Source organism: Synchiropus splendidus, chromosome 7 (assembly GCF_027744825.2).
Source record: "Synchiropus splendidus isolate RoL2022-P1 chromosome 7, RoL_Sspl_1.0, whole genome shotgun sequence".
In the NCBI taxonomy this organism is placed as follows: domain Eukaryota; kingdom Metazoa; phylum Chordata; class Actinopteri; order Syngnathiformes; family Callionymidae; genus Synchiropus; species Synchiropus splendidus.
Window position 1 is genome coordinate 17,443,281 of NC_071340.1, and position 19,604 is coordinate 17,462,884.

General features: G+C 47.2%; 1 protein-coding gene across 1 annotated transcript in view; it reads right to left on the reverse strand.

The window, feature by feature from the left end:
* The window catches only part of srrm4 (serine/arginine repetitive matrix 4), a 41,836-nt gene that overhangs the window by 14,412 nt on the left and 7,820 nt on the right, over positions 1–19,604 (reverse strand). The gene's annotated exons all lie outside the window — the stretch shown is intronic.

Here is a 19,604-nt window from a genome sequence, read left to right on the forward strand (position 1 = left end):
TGGCTCAGCTCTCTCCAGTCCACAGAAACACGGCCTGCTGACTTATCCATCCTTCCCTCACTCATGAAACCCACAACACTTGAACTCCTCCACCTCATCTCCAGGTATGAAAAAAAGGTCACCTCAACCGTGAGTGGAGACAGACGACAGAGATCAGAAGACACTTGGCGTTTTTAATCGATGGGGTCTGTGGGGTCACAGTCAACTCAGCTTCTCAAATAAATGAATATTTTTCACAGAACAAAACCTTTAAAAATCTGGAGACAAACACAGCAGCAGAACGAATGACTGAATAAAGCAGATGATTAGAAGTGAGCGAAGTGAGTTCTGGCCCGCCTTATTATCCTCCAGTTTTTAGTCACGGGAGATTCCTGCGTAATTACACATTCTGCTCTCCTCCAGTGTCTCCGGTCTGATTGTAATGAGAAGATAATCAGAGCCAGAGCTTGGAGCCTTCGACACCGACGCGGAGGCGAGCGGCCCTCACTTTGCCTCACCTAGCTGGTCCTCTGAGACGCCGCGCTGGCGGCACTAAAAACATGGACGTGTCGACGGATTGACCAGGAGATGGAGGGGTGAACGGGTGAATTATTTTTCTTTTTTATGCCTCAGGCTAAAGAAGAGCCGAAGTGGGAATACGTTCGTGATGGATGAGGATTAGAGCGAGAGGATTTGAGAGGGAAGTGGGAGTCGACAGCGGTGGATTGAATTCGGCCCAGACGCTTGTTCTCGCTGACCTATTTGAGGAGATTTCTTTTTGAAGTGGGAGTTCTGATCACTGCGCAGGTTTGAGACAGGATCGTGGAACGTATCTGCTACAGTTGGTGTCAACAGTGGGATCACGAATACGATGCTTCTGAATCGAGTTTTTAATCTGCATGAAGAAACTAGGTCTGGACTTGAAGGACAGGATTCGATTCTGTTGTCGTCATCAGTAAAACTTACTGTTGTCATGGTAACAAACACACTTATGTGACACGGGAAAAAAAGACAAGTACTGTACTGGACAATTCTTAAATACTGCACTGAAATGAAGTGATAACTGACATTCCTCCACCATTCAGTTCAGTAATGAGAGAGCGTGTGATACTTGCCGGGCACTTGCATGATCTTGGAACATGAACCATAAGGTGGATCTCCTGTGGTCTTGGTGCAACTCTCCCTCGTCCCTATTGGCCTTTAAAGTTTCCTTTAGTTCCCCTTTTCCTGCACTTCTGAGCCTCATGGTTTTGGAAGTACTCATAAGTACTTGTTTCCCCCACATTTTATGTCCTGTCTTTAGGTACAAGATATAAAATGTTGGGGTCCATGGTACTTGAGTCACACAACCATGTCCTGCGCTTACAGACTGAACTATAGGTCCCATTTGAGTTCTTGTTGTCAGTTTTTTCTGCACTTCTTTTGTCTCCTGCTTCTCATGTGACACCTACTGGATTAAAGTCTCACAGGACTGAGGCGTTGTCCATTAGGGAGCCTTATATTTGAGTTGCTCCAAGTCACTGAGGTGCACCGCTGCGTCCCACTTGACATGCGATGGATCAGATCATGTATCAGTGAGGTCGCAGATGCAGACGAGTGTTTCGAGTTTCTGTTGGTGCAGGTGTGTGGCGTGTCTCGCCACCTGCTTGTTTACGCCGAACAACCCCACAATGCTCGACGCCGCAGGAAGACGATGAGTTGATTGTCAACAACGCTGTCGGCCAATCAGCTGCAGCGAAGCCAGAGTTTGGGGCGAGCGCTTCAATCCGCCTGTTTACTTGGAGACGGGAGCCTGCTGATGAGCCGCGCAGCAGAAAGTGATTCCTCAGACGCTGCCGAGTCCCACAGTGAACGCGATGAGATCGTGGAAGATAACACGAGAAGCGCTGGAGGGCTTCTGCCGCGCAGCCATCGCTTCTGCTCCCCGAAAACATGCACACTGGCAATTTAGCTCCCATTTGTTTCACAGGAATCTGCACAATCATCACCTCCAGGGAGCTTTTAGTCCAATTAATTTCAGAGTCACATTCAGAACTCGTGTGGTGCTTCAGTCCCGGTCTGTGAGATGCTCTTGTTAAAATCCTCATTTGAGTCCTGCTGGTGCCTCTGCAGATGCTTTTACCACGGGAAAAATTGTGAGCTTGCCTTCTCCAGTCTCCAAAATACACAGTACAGCCCGCCTCAGAAGATGTTCCTGACTCAGAAGAGAAACCACAACGTGGCTCACGGCTGGAGGATGAAGTTACAATTCAGGGTGACCTGTTTGAGTTTGACTTGATAATTTGATATCTTTTTGAAATGTCCTTGTCAGCAATGAGTACAGCGTGACAGCAGGGGGCAGTGGAGCAACACACAAACGTAACATCATCCGGCGAAGCCAGGAACATCTCTGTAACACTTGCTCGTAACAGGAGACCCTGCTGAGGTACAACCGCGTGACGTCAAGCTCCAAAACACATCCACATCGATCCTTGCCGCGGCTGGTGCTCGCACTACTGTCTGAGGCTTGACAGAATAACAAACTGTGGCAAACAAGTCGCGGTGGATTGATTTAGTGAGGCCTGAAGCAGAAAACAACAATCAATGGCTGATGCTGGATGGCTCCTAGCAAACTGGATGATTTTAATCTGATGATATTTCAAACCAGAACGGAGGTCGGCTTCACAGGGGCCTGCGATTCCTGCGGGAGATACGATCTGGCAAACACCTGACTGGAGAACGAGGCAGGACTTCATCCTCTTAGTGCAGAACACACTCCTCAGTAATCTGCCTGGATTATCGCAGAAGACCCGGGAGGTTCGTTTTGTGATCTGCAGTGGGGAACAATTGATTATCATTATTACAAGGGCTGTGACGGCGGCGATAATTAGTTCGGGGGACGAGATGATCTAGTGCTGCAATTAGGAGACAACCAGGCGGCGCTGTCGATGGAGCCTGGCTATGGGACACGAGCGGGAAATTACAGTGAAGTCAGTGACCGCCCAGCAGACCTGAAGCTGCTGTATATCTGGCTTCAAGTTCTATACTGCGCGGATGCACAACGTCGCTTCCATCCAACTGATCCTGTTACCCAGGAGAGCTGGGATCAGAATCAAAGGGAGTGAACTACATTCATGAGACTGCAGGGGGCCACACACGCAAGGACTGTCAAAATGTTGAGTCTTGTTCTATCAGTTCGACACCCCACACATGAAGATGAAGTTATTGTGGTATTGATCCTTCTCAACCCAGATAACACACTCATACAGAAGCACCGATGGAGAAGCTCGTCCTCCAAGTCAGAAATCCTACATGATCAATCATAAGCATAAAACACGATGGCTGAACCATCCTGACGATAAGAGAAAAACTCAAACTCATACTCGAAAGTTCTCCCATCCAGTATGGACCCGAGAACCACCCCTCTTTGCTTCCTTGTTTCTCTGTTGCATCACTGACTGGTTACATTCTGTTCCACATCACAGTTCAGGTCAGGAGCAATCACCTCTCCCAACACATACAAAGATCTTTGGTGGTAAATATTAAACATGTTTGACTTTTTCGATTGTTGGCCCTGACCGATGGCTTGGTTGGGAAGTAGCAAACTCTGGACAAAAGCAGCCCAGTTTTTTGATGTGTTGAGTGGAACTGTCAGACTTGAACAATAAGCAAGATTTCAACACTTTGTTTCAGATCATAGGCGCCGTGATTTGACCGTCACGCCACAAAGGTTTTTCCAAGGTGTCCATGTGTCGCTACACAGAAGGTGTGCCATGGTAAGTGTTGTTTTTCTCTCAGGGTTTTTCTGCTTAAAAACACCCAACACCTGCATCACACTTCCATGTTGTGTCTTATGCTCATCGCTTCATCACGTTTGATCACAAGAGCTCTGTTTCGCCACATGAGCTTCTAGACATGACTCTCGATGTGTGTGCCGTGTGGAGATGATCAGACAGATTTTTAGCATCATGCATAAGGACTTTGGGATCTTAAGATTTGGAAAGTGAGTCCCTCGCTTTAACACTAGGGTTCAGCATTCCTGTGGACAAGACCCACCAACAGTGGGGAGACAAGGGAGAGTCTGTCGGAGTCAATGAGTTCATTCACGTGTTATTCCACACGTGTGAGTCTCCCTCCAAACCTAACCCCATGAGCTTCAGGTGAAGTTCAGAGCCATTCCATCCAACCACAGCTGCTTACGACACCACCACATGGACGTCCATTGGCAGAGAAACTGAAGAACAAAGGAGTCCAACTGTGTTATTGAAGGCATGTAAAACAGTTAAAAGTTGTCGCAAATGTTGTGGTCATATCACATGGCCATGAATGAATATGAACCAAAGTCAGGCAGTTGTGTATAACTGTGGTGTTAAAGGTTAAGGTAGAAGTCCTGAGCGCCACCAAGCTGCTCGGACCAGCAGCCCGACTGTCGCTGCCGGCGTATCTCTGCCAGCGCCGACGCTAAAATGGAAAAATCCCATTAAGGCGGGGCGTCTCAACGAGCAGCGCTAACCTTTGCATGGAGTCAGCGTCCCGCGGTAAACACACGGGCCGCCGCAGGTGGAGCCTGGAGCGCTGTTAGTCCTGCTCGGAAAGTGATTGCTGCCAAATGGAGACGGCTTTAATTTGATTGATGTGCGGTTCGGCGAGCGCTGCGTTTGCTTGTAATTACTCTTTGTGCTCGGCGTGATAAGGAAATTAATCAAACCATTATGTAGCTCCCATTTTATCATCAGGACACAATAATTGAATAAACCAACCGCGCTTGTCTTCAAAGTCACTCGCCGCACTTTCAGAGTTGCGGCCGCAGCACTTGCTTTGTAGCTCCCGTTGTTCCTCCAGACAGTAGCTGGGTTCTAAACCGACAGCACGTGATGGAATCATAGCTCATGTGGCTGTGGAGGATCAGAGCGCTTGGACAGGCCGGTGCGTCCGGTGAGTATCAGATCAGGAAACAAACAGTAACATCTTTCTTTTCGCTTCGTCCCCGAAAAGGGAAGACAACAAAAGACAAACTTGCTTATGGAAGTGAGATGACACTGTGGGAGTTTCCATGTCATCTCCCAAATAGGCACATCATTCCACGGAGCGGAATCGATCAGATTGCCCGATTTGAGCTGCCTCTTCTCCAAAAGAGGATTAAGAGCCAAAGTGGAACCAAACACCAGGGGGAGCTTGAAATCGCAAGCCTTCAGTTCCGGTGTGATCTTACTTTCCGGCTCGCAGCTGCGCTGTCCATCACCGTCTCACACTCAGGGCTTCAGACGCGTCCGAGCGCCGCGCTGATTCGGGAGTTAAATTTGGACCGGGGGATGCGGAGCGGAGTGAATCGCCTGAAACCAGCGGGTCTTCCAAACTGGAGCCGCGCCGTCATTAAACCTTTGATGTGAAGGTCTTTCTCTTCGCCTTCCCATCATGCATTGTGATGAGCACGAAGAGGCGGTTAATTTAGAGCCGATCTCCGAAAAGGATTTGCATCCAAGCGTGCAATTTAATCTGGCAGGAGGAATGTCACCGAAAATCTATTACGACTGAGAGAGGAGGAATAAATGGAGAGCGGTGGCAGTGCAGCTGAGATACAAAAAAATGGAACTGAGTTAAAGCGAATGGTTTGAAACCCGATGATCCGCCCAGGACACAGAGCTCTACTCTGAGACTCAGCTTGCTGACACAGCTTGAGACTCTGACTCACCAACATGGAAATAAAGTGGAAATAAGTTCATGGATGCTGTCCTCCGCCAGAAACATCATGCAACACCACACGTGTAACTCTTCAAAGCAAGTGATTCCTAGTCCAAGATCCCAAACCGAAATGAATGAATGACTCATGAGCGTGTTGAGTTGACTGGCTCCACGTGCAACAGCAGTGTCAGTGGAGACCAGTTAAAATGCTGTTGCCCTGCGGTGTTTTGTAATCGAGCAGCATCAACAAGGAGACAAGGGATTTTTCCGCCGGCGGCCCGCAGGCGTTGTTGCTGGATCTCGTTCGCTGTTTGCAACTGCTCAGTGGAGGTAAAAAACTGTTGAAATCACAGCCGGCTGCTGCCGTGGGAGAGCGGAGAGAGAGTCATGTCTTCATCCCGCTCAGCTCTGTGTGATGTAAGAATATCTCATGAGGCGCAGGCAGACATGACCCGTGTACGTGTTGGCGCCGTCTGCGTGTCGACATCTCAGCCGGCAGAGGAAGGAAGATGGCAGTGTTCCTTGTGAGTGCGTCTTTGCTGCAAGATGAGGATGTGAACTGCCTCACTGTGCCGGGAACTCGAGGTCCACTTGAGGATTTTATAATCACCATTAACAGCTGGGGGGAGGAGGTGGACTGGTGGAGTGGTTTGGGGTCGACTGTGGTGGAGGAGGCCAGTGTTGAGTGCCAGTGTCAGTGACTTGCGTGAGCCGTGTTCGGCGCCAGTGAGGCGACCATGCTGACTCAGCACATTTCCACAGACAATGATGGTTGATGCGCCTGCCACCAGACTGACTTTCATTTGGTCTGATGTCCACAGACCTGAAGATTCCTTGTTGACAGATTCATTAAATTAACCTGGATCTGAACTTAACCGAGTCAAGTTGAGAGTTTTGTGAGTAAGTAATCGGCATCACGTGATCTCCGTCGACGCCTGAACTGACTGTGTTTCCCTCTTTCACGCTCCATCAGCCTTCTGCAGTTCATCATTGACTTGTTTTCAAATCTAGTTAGAAGTGATTACAGGCTTCTTAGCGCGAGGAGAGGAAGCAGAGACGAGTTTAATTAGCGGCGAGCCAGGTTCACTTCCTCTTCCTGTGTGATGGAGATAACTGGAGAACCTGCTGCAGATGCTAATGTACGCACAGAGCAGTGCGCTATAAGTGCGCGTGCAGTGCGTTTAATGAGCAGCCGTGACGCCACGGACGAGTGACGGCAGCGAGGTGGAAGAGGAGGAAGCATCCGCAAGATCATGTATGTTCACTGACCAAAAGTCAAGTTTATTACCGTGAAGAATTTATTTTCAGATTTATTTAAACTTTATTCCCTTTCTATAGGATATCTTGTTGATTCTTTAAATTCTTTTTAATACAGCTGTATTGGATAGAAATACAATGACCCCGAATATAAGAATAAATATTTCCTTTAGTGAGTTTGGCATAAGGATTTATTTGAAACTGATTTGTTTATTTACTGTGGCAAATATTTTCGGAGATTGTTTGTACCAATGTTTTTGACACATACTCTACTGTATGTCACCCAATGGTAAGCCAAGAAAGTAGATTCCAAAAACTGGAAAACTTTTTCAGTGAAATCCACAATTCATAAATCATTTTCTTCAAGATATAAATGCATTCACATGAAACCATTCCAGCCAGTGTCACCATCAGAAAGCAGGTCAGGCAACAGAGTAGGTGGCTCAGGCAATCACCCTGGGCCCAAGCAAACAGCTGTTATCGGTACATCATGCCCCAAAATGGCATCTCGCTTGAGACGCTGCAATGACGACACACGGACTGTAGGGGACCCTGAGTGACAGCTGATGATGTACCGTGGTACAGGGAAACGCCCAAGACAGCAACACTGCCAGGAACTTTTGGAGGGTCTGAATCCTTCCGCTAACAAATTGGCGCCCAACGTGGGGCTGACGCTTCTCTGACCTGAGAAGCAGTCACATGGAATGGATGGAACTGGGCTCAAAAACCAACCCACAGATAAAAAAAGTGATGGGATCTATTTTGCTATAGGTGTAAAAACAACTGGCCTTGTTAGGAACAAAAGACAGCTCATTAGTTTGTAGCGACTGCATGAGGAAGCGTAAATAACGGGCTCCTGCGACGCTAATTTAAACTTCTGACAGAGCGTCAGCCACAGACTCTTGCAGCCTCCAATTATCCGCCGTCACGTTCCTCTCAGTGGGAATGATTCCGAACGCTAAGTGAGAACGTTCTCTGTGTCCACCTGTCTGAAGGCTCCACCTCTGGAGCTGATGAGGACGCTCCCTGTCTCCCTGCTTTCTGCTCTAATTTGTGTCAGGCAGTGGTCGGCGCGGGTGTCGGCCATGACAGCCGGCGCTGACGTGCAGCAAGGTCGACAAGGTCGAGCTAATTACCCATCATGTTTTATCTTATAGTATCATTATTCCACATGAGAGTGTTTTTATATCATTTTGATATCATGAAAATGCTCAGAACCTGTTTTGTCAGTGAGCTGGGTCAGTTTTCACAGACAGATTGTCTTATCATGGTGGTGAGGGGACCTCAGCTGCAGCCCCCACAACCCCAGCTTGGAGATGTAGAAGACAATAAGTATCGCCTAATATATCGCCTCATAAAATGTACTGAAAAACAGATGTGAATTTATAGAATACTTTCAGCAAAAATCCCTAAAATATTCCTGTTTATTAATTTAAATGTATTCAATGTATTTTCAAAGTTCAATGTTCAATATTTTATTGTTTTTAATGAAGTATATATTTTCTGACACTTTAATAGTATTTTCAGTTTAATAATAACTTTTATGAGTGAAATGTACAATAGACGGAACTAATAAGTGGAACTCACTAGTGCAGCATCACCCGAACACGACAGACGTAAACAAACATGGCTGACTGTGAGATCCACCTCTCTCCACGTTATTTCTGACCCTCTATATCCCGAACCTGTGGAAACCGCTGGAAACTACTCACAGAGCATCATCATAAAAACGATGGACTTATTTCGTCCGTGTTTATTTAGCACGCTCATTTATTTATGTACTTTGTCTGTGTTTTCTTTGCACTGACGCTATTTTTTACAAGCTCATTTACAAAGGTCCTTATTTCCCATCATGTTGTTCCAGAACCATAATGATCGCATTTTTCACAGGGTCGAAAAAAATAATCTGTTGCAAAAACAGACATTTCTGGCTGCCACAATCAATAAAAAAGCCTGTGAGCTCCTGGAGGGACTGGTTATCAGTGGCTGACTAAAAAGCACCACGAGCACATGAACATGAATTAATGACGGATGAACCCGAAGGTCGGCCTCCAGTCAGAACACGCTCTTGAGAATCTCCTTTGAAAGTCACTTTTGTTGCGAGCGGAACACATTTGTGACGCAGCGCAAACATCTCCTCCTCCTGTTTCCTCGTGAGATGATGAAACAGGCTCTAAATTTGAGCATCACTCTCAGTATTATGGTTTCTCCTCATTAGCTTTCCCGTCGCATCCCAGTCTTATCACACCTGCTCCTGGCACCGAGTCGTGAACCTTCCAGCGCTGCCTCTGCTGTCACGCCGCCACGTGCCTGCCACCTATCAGGTGTTGCTCTGTGGCAGATGGAAGCTCAGCGGCAGCAGACCAACCACAGCGGCGGAGCTATAAATGTTTCCAAGTTGGAGCCTTGATGGCTAAAATTAAATTCACTCTGATGGTAATAAACCCTCTCTTTCCCTGTCTGTCTCATTCTCTGCAATATAAAGCCTTCTGCCTGTCACTGCAGCGTAGAGCAGCAGGACATTCCCTCTGTCGTGTCGCTCTTCTGTTGCTCTTCTAGCACAGTCTTGTTCGACATCCTTCCATTATCTTCCTCTTTTGAGGCCTTCCATCTATTCTGGGGTAACACCTAGGTCCCCAGTCAAACGGAGATTCTCTCTGTAAAGGGGCCCACCCATAAAGATTTTCAAAATCTGAAGCAACTATTTTTAGCTGTCAGAGACCCCAAACGTGAAGATAAAACACCTGTAATGTGTGTGGTGTGCACCGGTAATCACCGAAGAGCACACACACAAAAACTTAAAACCTCACAGCCGACCAAGAACCACGTTCTAGCCAGGAATCCTGAGAGATTACACGTGACAAACATCACAACAAGTGAGAACACAACTCGGGAGCCTCGGGTGATGGTGGTTTTATGAGTTTTTTTCTGGGAGGATCCCGAAAGAAACACCATCATGACTAAATGCCACCATCGTTTGCTCCTTTGCGGAACTAAAACGCCCAGCCGGACATATTTCGGGACGGACCGGGTCAGCTCTGCAGATTTGCTTATAAAATAACTGGTGTTTTTTGCCATTGATTCAGTAAATCTCAAAACACTGCTCTGCTCCCTTGTTTTTTTGTCGGATCATTCCATTCTCTACCACGTTGCAGTTAGTCGGGAACTATTGTCTCTCACTAGATGCAATTGTTGGCCCTGATCATTTTCAGACCCGATGAACATGATGAGTTCTCTCTTGACACCCCCAGCCATCAGGATCCCGAGTTACGATAATCGAGGGTTCACCATTCTATTCGGGAAGGAGCAAAATCGGGCCCCATCTGTCATGTTTCGTTTCTCTTGTGCTTTTATTTTGTTATTTCCTGTGTTCCTGTCATTTCCTTTTCATTCTCTTTCTTCAGCTTCACGGCAGCGCAGCTGGATCCCATTCCAGATAGTTACCAGATAGTTGATTCACGTCCTCACTATAAACTCTCTCTCGACCCTCCGTTCTCTCATGCTCCTGTTGTATATTTCTAAATTCTGTTAGTGCTTGATCTTCTTTCTGCCGCCTCCTTTGTTTGTTCTCCTCGCTCAGTTTTCAGTTTCTCGCTATTTCTAGTTTTTTATTTTATCGCTAGTTCTTTGTACAACTCGCCTTTTGTTTTCCTCTTGCATAGGTCTTTCCTTGTGTGAGTGTGTGTATAGAACTAGAACCGAGCGCTTTCTGTTTATTGGGCCTTGTGAGTTTCCGAATTTCCGAGTGCGTTTGCTTTGTCCCCGTTAGTTATGCCTGACTATAATTCGCCTCTTTTCTGTTTCAGGTATTTACCCTGCCCTTGAGTGTATTTCCCGTTCTGTGTTCTGGTGTCGGCTCCCCTTAGTTCAGCGTTCCTGTTCGTCTTTTGTGGTCTTGCGTAATTGTGAATAAACCTTGTTAAATCTCCTCTCGATCTCCCGAGCCTTCTGTCCGTCATCAACAATTCAGCAACTGGGTCTGATCCCATAGACCGCCATGACACGGTCACCGTTACATGTGTGGCCCCCTTAAGAGAGTCCAGACAGAGAGAGCCTTGTTTTTGGGTCACTGCGACCACCTTCTCCACAGCAGAGCTGATCCTCGCCCAGCAGCATCAGGCATGACAGAACCAATAGGACCATGTGATCAGTAAAAAGCACTGGTGTTATGTGAAGGTCAACAAAAGAGGGTCTTCTTCCTTATGATGAAGAGTCAGAGTCAACCGTCTTCTGAAATTGTGCCTTGCTTATGCACCCATTTCAACCTGAAGCTTCTGACCCTGACAGCTGAGAGCAGGATTGGTATTCTGCCCTTGAATGTCCAGGAAGGAGTCCATCAACATTTGTTTGGCCACAGTCACCTCTTCCCACACCCCCAGCCACCAACTCCCCCACCTGCCCTTCCACATCAAGCACTGTTGTTGGGTCACGCTGGTGAACTCAAGTCCAGCAATGATGGTTCTTCTCCCTCACAACCAGCCAGAACCGGGGCTCCATTTCCAAGAATCACGGGTGAAACCTGTGAAGGCTAAACAAAAACAAGCTCACCGCCACCGGGAGGTTTTTGTAGGTGACCCGAGTCCATGCAGGTCCATCTAATTATCATTTCCCCTCAGCGGACAGATGATCAATAAGCGATCGACCTTCGCCTCCACCTGCACCTTCCTCAGCGTCCGATAATAAATGGGTTCATCTCACCTCGGCGACCGTCAGCGTTATTTAGGGCGCCGTCTGGCCCAGTCCATCAGCTTTTTATGGAAAGAAGCTTCATTCAATTTGCCGGTGACCCAATAAGTAGTTGTGTGTGGCTGCGCCACGTCGGGCTCAAGGGCAAGTGAATTATTTCATTATCTTTAATGCGCTGGGAGGCAGGCGGGCAGGTTTATTTAGTGACACATGGGCGAGAGGAGGCAGGCTCCGGTCACCGCGGTGAAGAATTGAAATGCGGGGCGGCCTCCCGGCTTTAAAAGGCTTAATTAACCAGTTGGATAATGTCTGAATTTCCTCTTATTATGGGATTATCCCGCAGTGATTATAAGGTTGGCTTTAAATGATTCACCACGGGGCTCACAGTCTACTCTGGACCGCGAAGTGGGGGAACACAGGCCCACGAAACACTTCAAATGTTTAAACTCTGTAATGCTCATGTGAGGCCTCCAGAAATATAAACATTTCCGTCTGCCCTCAGGTCGGACCTGTGGCTTCCACCCACGCAAATATCATTTAAAAAACAAGTTTGTTGCTGTGTTTGATACCTAAATGAAAACCTGGCAACTACCAAAGAGGCATCCAGGAAATCAGCACTCTGATTCAGTGGAGAGACTCCTCTGATGCCTCACTGTCCAGGTCCCTCCTATTGGTTTAAAACTGGAGTACTTGAGGGTCTCATAAGTCCTGTGATATCATAATCTCATATAGTATCTGTGTATTACAGGTCAGAGTTTGTGATCCTGCTCAAGGGTCCACTTTAACTTTTGCCTATACATGTGTGAATATTCCCGTCTTCAAACCCCAAAAGCAGTTGGTAAGAACAAGATTATTGCATGTCCAGCTTTGCAACACGACTTCTTATTATTTCCTTTCATTTTATTTTTGCATTTTTTGAGTGTCAGCATCCTGAAAATCACAAACCCTGAGGTACTGACTGGTGCCCCAGTTTCTCCTGCTGCTCTTCTCCCAAAGGTAAAGCGTGTAAAGAGAAGGGAATTGTGCCAAGGACTGACCCTTGAGGCATGCCGACATTGAAGTGAAGTGAATCAGGTCACCCCGAAAATATATGTTTTGCTGGAAACATTTCATTTCCTCACATAAGTCGAGGCCTGCATGTTGAAAACACGAACAGCGGAGCGACGTGCGTGATGTGGACTGGAGCGACAACAAAGATAAGAACAGTAGAACCCACATTTTATTATTATTATTATCAACAACAGCAACAATAATAATAATAATAGCAATAATAATAATAATAATAATGGTAGTTACATTACATTTAGTAACAATTATTTATGTAAAATTTCTGTAGTAGTTTTAGAACAAGATGTAAAAATGGAAGTAGAAGTAAGTACCATTAGTAGGAGCAGTTCTGGTCGTAGTACTAAAAGTTGTATTAGTAGAATAGCAGTATCAGTGGTGGTAATAGAGGAAACGATGGCAGCAGTTGCAGTTGTGATGATATTCTGTTAGTAGTAGTGCGGGTGTAATCATGTATATATTCCTGCTTTGATCCATGATTTACATTCTTGTGTTTGTAGCAGAGACTTTTCTGACATGAAACAATGAAGGACAACGTTGTGCAGGATATTTGATTCATCACATGATGATGTTGCTTTGAAACCTCTATGTTCACCTGCAATAAAATATCTCACAGAGCAAATATAATCTGACTGTTTTCATCAGTCAGTCAACAGTCGGCCGCTTTATTGTTTTGCCCCACGAAGCGACAGAGTGACTCAAGAGCCTCAGCTGTTCTCCGACTGAACCTGAGAACTTCTCTGGTCGCGGCGGTGAGCTCTGCTTTGAACATGTCAGGAGACTAGATGGAGTTGTTTGGAGGGGTGTGAAACAAGTCGACTTGCTGTGAGCAGCGAGTCGTCCTGGTGAGAAGCTGATGGAAGGAGACATGTGGGAGCGAATATTTCTGGCCGACCGGCGTCTGCTTCATGTTGTCACCTGACTTCTCCGGAGTTGTTTACTGCCAAATGAAAGCCTGGACCGTCAGGGCCGTCACACTACTGTCTGCTGTGTGTAAACTCAACTTGTTTCACGATGCGTGTACACAACGCATTTCCTCTTGTGAGTGGAGAACATTTTTGTTGGCATAGAAAACCCACTGTCCCGCGCTGTTGGACTGGTTGTTCAAGAAGTGGGGTGTCATTTGTGATCAGAACTCCATTGTGGGGGTGCCTGTGGTTGCTATGGTGACATCAGGCATGGCAGTAGCGGAGGTGAGAGGATGGCACAACAGTTTCATCCACAATCTTCCCACTTCCTATTGAGCAGAGTGGAGGTGGCTGGAAGGGAAGCTGAAGATCGTGCCACACATGGTGGAGTCTGAAAACACTAGCTGAGTGAAGACGTGAGTGAGCTCCTCTGCCTGTGAAAGAGAACCCACTAGCACGGGCCTCAGACAGTGGCGCCCAATGTGGGGTGCAGGAGGACCAGGGAGGATGCAATGTTCAATGGGTTTGAGTCACGTCCAGGTCAAATTTACAGCACAACCTTAAAAGCCATTCATCTGGAAGTGGTCTGTGGAATGATCACATTTCAGATTCCCATTTACACTCAGCAAATCCAGTCCCAGGGACTCCCCAGTTTCATGAGTGCCACAAGCCGGATGACTAGCATCTAGTCGCGCCGTGACAACCCTGCAAGCCGGGGTGGCATTAGCTGCTGTTCACACCCTTTTTCATCAGCTGTTTTGTCACAGAAACGCTTGTTCTGTGACTTTGCACTGACCTTTACTCCTCAAACACCCGGCTGCTGAATTAGCGGCGTAACCTGTTTCCTCTAATGCCTCGGCTCTGCAGCACCAGCCGGATTACTCTTTAACATGACATTTGGGGATTATAGGAAGCTGACGGCTCCGGAGCAAACTCGGTAAATAACTTTCATTCCTGGCGGCGGTAACAATCAGACGGATCCATTTCCAGAGGAAGGGCTGAGTTTGGCAGAATGTGTGCGAACAGGTGCCAGCGCGTTCTCGAGCTAACGCCAGCGACCGTGCGTGGAATCCAAACCGCCATTGATCGCTGATATTATTGCTGACGCGCCTCACGTCCCCATAGCAATATCGGCAGCGCAGGAGCTGGAGGCCGGGATTAGCGCCGATAGTGAGGCTCCCGTCAGCCATGAAGACCTGAGGCCAAAGTGGCCCTTGTTAGCTGGGTTTTTTTAACTCTCCATCTGCCTCGACTTAAGCTGCCGCCAATCAAGTGGTGACCGTCCACTCGCCTCTCGGTTTGAGAAGAAGATAGAGATTATTCTTCGCTCCGCAGTATCACATTAAGGGCTAATCTGCAGCTTTTCTTGGCTCCAGTGTGGCAGGAGGAGGTGTGAGTTAAGGACAGAGACGAGCGGAGGGAAAGGGAGAAAACATGTCAATCACTGCAAGCGTCTCTTTGAAGAGGATGGAGTCAACAACCTAAAAAAACGGAGGTGGCAGAGGGTGTTGCATTCACTCCAGGAAAAAAAAAGTTCAGAAATAAAGAGCACGTGCTTGTGCTCTTCTGAGGTCCGGTTAGGATCGGCAAAGTGGGATGAGCCTTGCATCTTCCTCCCTCACTCCTGGATGAACACTGGCATTTTCAGGACAATCTCTGCAGAGTGTCCTGGGTCTGCCCCTGGGCCTCCTCCAAGAGAGGCAGTGCTTCTACTCTGAGTCAACACCTGAAGCTCATGATCTCAGGAGACAGTCGGAACATACACATACTGGTGAGCGAGGAGTCTTTTTGCTCGGGTCTTTCTCAACCAAACCAGGGTTCCCCGGGGCCCCAACATCAAGGTCATTCACTCCTCACCCACGAAAAACCAGATGCTTCCAGAAGCCGATGCTCATCACAGCAAAATTCAGCAAAGGTCACCAAGGTCCTGGTTTGGTCAACAACACAGTCCAGCTGACTGCCACCACCCTGCACACCACCAAACCTTCTGAGGCAAAGCTTCTCCACTACAGTATTATCTGACTTGAACGAGCTTCACTGCCCACTGAGGTCCACTTTCACTTTCTACGGACGTGACACTGCTCTGTGCCCTTCCATTTATCTCAGCAGACCAGCTCCAGTCTTAACTGAGTCAAGTCAGTGGTGTGACTGTGTGGTGTGACTTCGGCAAAAAATGGTTTTCTGTCAAATAGATTTTGTCTGAATTATGTGCAAACAAAATGGTGGTAAGGTTTGTTCAGAGGAGGCTTCATGAAAGCCTGTGTATCCATGAATCACTCGGTCTGAGCGAACAAAGGAAGTCCAAACTTGGAGAGGCGCCTAAATAATTCAACGTCTCTCTCCAAAAGTAGAAACTCAATTAGAGGGTGACAAAAGCCACTCGGATCGGATCAAAGACGGGCCATTAATTCCGAGCCTCCAGAGTCAGATCTGTCGTGTTATTGTGACTCTGTTTCCTTAAACTGTCTTCAGAGTCAAAGGGAATGCTGAGACAAAGCCTTTCTGCGACCAGGACTCTGCTGAGCTCAGACTGGAAGCCCTGAAATCGCCCTCTAATTATGTGCAGCCTTTCATGTTTCCTAATGAAACAGGAAGAGAGTGTGATAACCGATTCTTCCGTCGATGCTCAGCTGAAGGAAAAAAGAAAAAAACTTTGACTCCACAAAAGTGATCATCCGAAATTAACTTGTGAGCCAAAGATGTTAATTGCGTTTCTTATAATGAGTTGAAATATCCTCAGATCAGCGTCAATCCCTGAACGGAAAATTTAATTAGGCGTAGTTTCGCGAGAGAAAAAAACTGTCCTGGTTATCGGAACCTGACAGGAGAGCCTGCTGGAAACACCCCAGCGGTGAAAACACAATTATCTTCAGTCATTCTGAGCCTTTTGTTTCAGCTGTTCAAGCGCTTTTGCTTGGTCCCACAGCTGGAGACTCTCCCTCGGAGCGCTCTTGAACTGGGGCAGGGCTAACTGGGTGATGCTTCCGCTAGCTTTTCTCAAAGATGAAGCCAAACAAGTCAACACGGTGGGTGATTTGGTCAGCAGGTGGCAGCGGCATATCGCATGCACATAGCCTTAATCCTTCAATACAGTCATGGATCCAGATGGTAATCCAAAACGCCACCAACATTTACCAACGTTTACGTAACGCTCTTGCTGAGGACTACATTCCTCCCAAGCTGCTCCATCAAAAACACGTACGAAAAACTCGAGTTGTTGAACGTGTTGGTTGACAAGCAAATGAGTCAACTGGACTGTTTTTTTTTCCATAATTGCATTTGCAATGTCATCCATGGCATCAGGACCCTCTCTGGCAGTCAAATTGCTTTTCTCGACCACATTTAGCACATGTCCAACGGCCCGGCAGCTCGGCGCGTCGCAGTAAAGTTAATTAAAGAATCAAATGAGCCGTGGCGACGCCTTCCTCACCGCGGCCGTCCTGATGTCATGTGACGACGGATGACAACTTTGCTTTTAATGACCTCTCTATGTATTCTTGGCTTGAGGGATGTGAATGAAGGAGGGTTGGAAAAGTAACTAATTTTTTTAATCGCACTAAAGATGAGTTAACTCACGATTAATTGCAAATTAATCCCACATTTTGTATCTGTTCTAAATGGAAGGAAGATTATTAACAACATGCCGTCTTCATGCAGACATTTGTTTCCTCCAACAACCGAACATAACAGAAACTGCAGGGAACATTCTTTAGAATAACCTCAGAGGCTCAGAAGAGACTTAACAACATGCTAACAGCAGAACATTGGGAACATTATTGGCTGGTGTAGATGATACTGAACGATTGAGAACTGTGACGACCAGAGTTTTTGGAGATGAATTTGCCAGGACTTATACCGCAAGTCAAACTTCTGCTGGCAGAACCAGCTCCCAGAATTGGATCTAGAGAGGAAACCCAAGTGTCCAATGATGGAAGTATCAAGTTCTAATGTCCAACGAATGAGTCCAACAAATGGTGGGGCTGGTCAGGCCAAAGCAAGGGCTACACAAAGGACCGGCAGGAAATAGCACACAAAACCATGAAAATCTCAAGCGCCGAAGACGGGGCAATAACAAACACAAAGGCAATCTTCGACATTTACAAAGGGGCAGGACAGACCAGGGGAGAGCTGCACCACTTGGATGGAGAAGCAGCAAAAACACTAACCCAAAACACCGAACAGTGGTGGGAATTCACTGCTCATACTACACCAACACTTACATTGTAATGGCTACGACACAGCATCACATGAGTGATTCACTTCTCCTCACTTCACGTCCAGCCTAGTGTTTCCCACGTCAGTATCCCACATCTTTAGGACCTTCCTGTCACCACACCAGATCTGAATTCCTGGACTCACCTTGAAGGACCTTGGACTGACTGGATGGTCATAAAACAGCAGCACCAGTCCAGCACGAATGTAGTGTTACTAATTTTTTGCTCATCCAATTCGCTTTACTAGGTGACACCCTGTGCTGACTGCATCGAGAGGAAGTCAGGGGAGCCTCTGGAAAAGTTTCCACAACACACACCAACAGACAACATGGTGTGGTGGTGAGTCCAAACAGAATGTAATAATGACTTTAGCATCTGTTTCTCCCAAGCTTACCTCGTTTAAGGTGCACCTCCCAAGCTCTCGTGGGCCACTGTAAATGTCTTGTTGGGCTGAATTTGGACCCCATGCCTTGAGTTTGACACAAGATCTAGACTCATCAACTAACCTCTGTTGGGTTTGGGACTGTGGGAGGAAAACAGAGTGCGCAGGGGGAAGCCCAGATCAGCCCCAGAGGACACACCCTCCACACAACTGGATTCGAACCATCACACTGTGAAACTTCCACCAGATCGAAGACGTGACAACTCAAAAAATGTGACGTGACATTTGCGGCGAGTTTCTTCCAATCATCAAAGGATCGCAGCTTCAAACGTGTTTCTGCTCGACATCAAGTGACACTTGGTGACAGCAGAGGTGAGACGCCGCGTTGCGCGGGGGCTAATTAATTCCTCCCGTCTCAGATTGCAACAACAGCCCCTCCGCTTCACCCGCAGCGCCGCGTCGGCTATGCAAATGGTGCCAATCTAGTGTGAATGGCAGATTCCTGAAATGAGGACGGAGAAAATGAAAAATGAAGGAGGCCACGATGAGGAAGCCAGTGAGCCTTGAAATGATTTAATTTAAGTGATGAGGAGTTGACTGTGATAAGTTTGCATTTTAATCATGAATGTTTTGACCGCTTCAGGGGGCCAGTTACAGAAGGAGCAGCGCGCATGGATGGAGGCATGAAGAAATAATAACCCGCCGTCTCAGATCCCGGCTGCTTGTCTCGTGTGCTCCAGCCACTGTTTAACTCCAGTAAATAAGTCGCTCCCTGGAGATTTCTACAGAGTGAAATTAAATTAGGAGCTGATGGTGGGAGAACGTTCTCAGCGTTGGTCTCAGCTATATGAGTGAAGATAGAAAAGAGAACATCTTCAAGACCTGGAATACACAGGATCCTCAGCCAGTTCCTGTGTTGGGGAGTCTACTCCCCTGACACTCTCATCTCAGTGCTCCTCCAGAACAAACTGTCTCAGCTGAGTCAGACTAACTCTGGAGCTCAAAAGACAGTGGAGAACATGGAGACCTGAATGACCCTCACCTGAGATTTGATGTGGGAGAGGAACATCTGCTCTTTGGTGAGGACCTCTGGCATATTTCCATGTCTTCTTCCATTACGTGTACCTGGCCGACAGCAGGTGCACACAGACAACAAACTCTGAGCCCTCATCCATCTCAGAAGGTAGAAGGACCAGCACCAGGAGAAGACCATCCTAACCTTCTGGGGATTATCATAATAGTTTCTTCTACAGCACTTCAACTTCAATCGCCCAGAAAGTCTGACAGCACCTCCTCCATCACTGCGTGGTGCTCTGCTGCTACTGTCAAACCTGGACTGCTCAGTCTGCAGCATCCAGTCCAGTCCAGTCAGTGACTCCCACCTGGCCACTCATCCTCACTTCCCTCTCAGGACTCTGTTTTCCAGACTAGATTCTAATTAGTAGTTTAAAA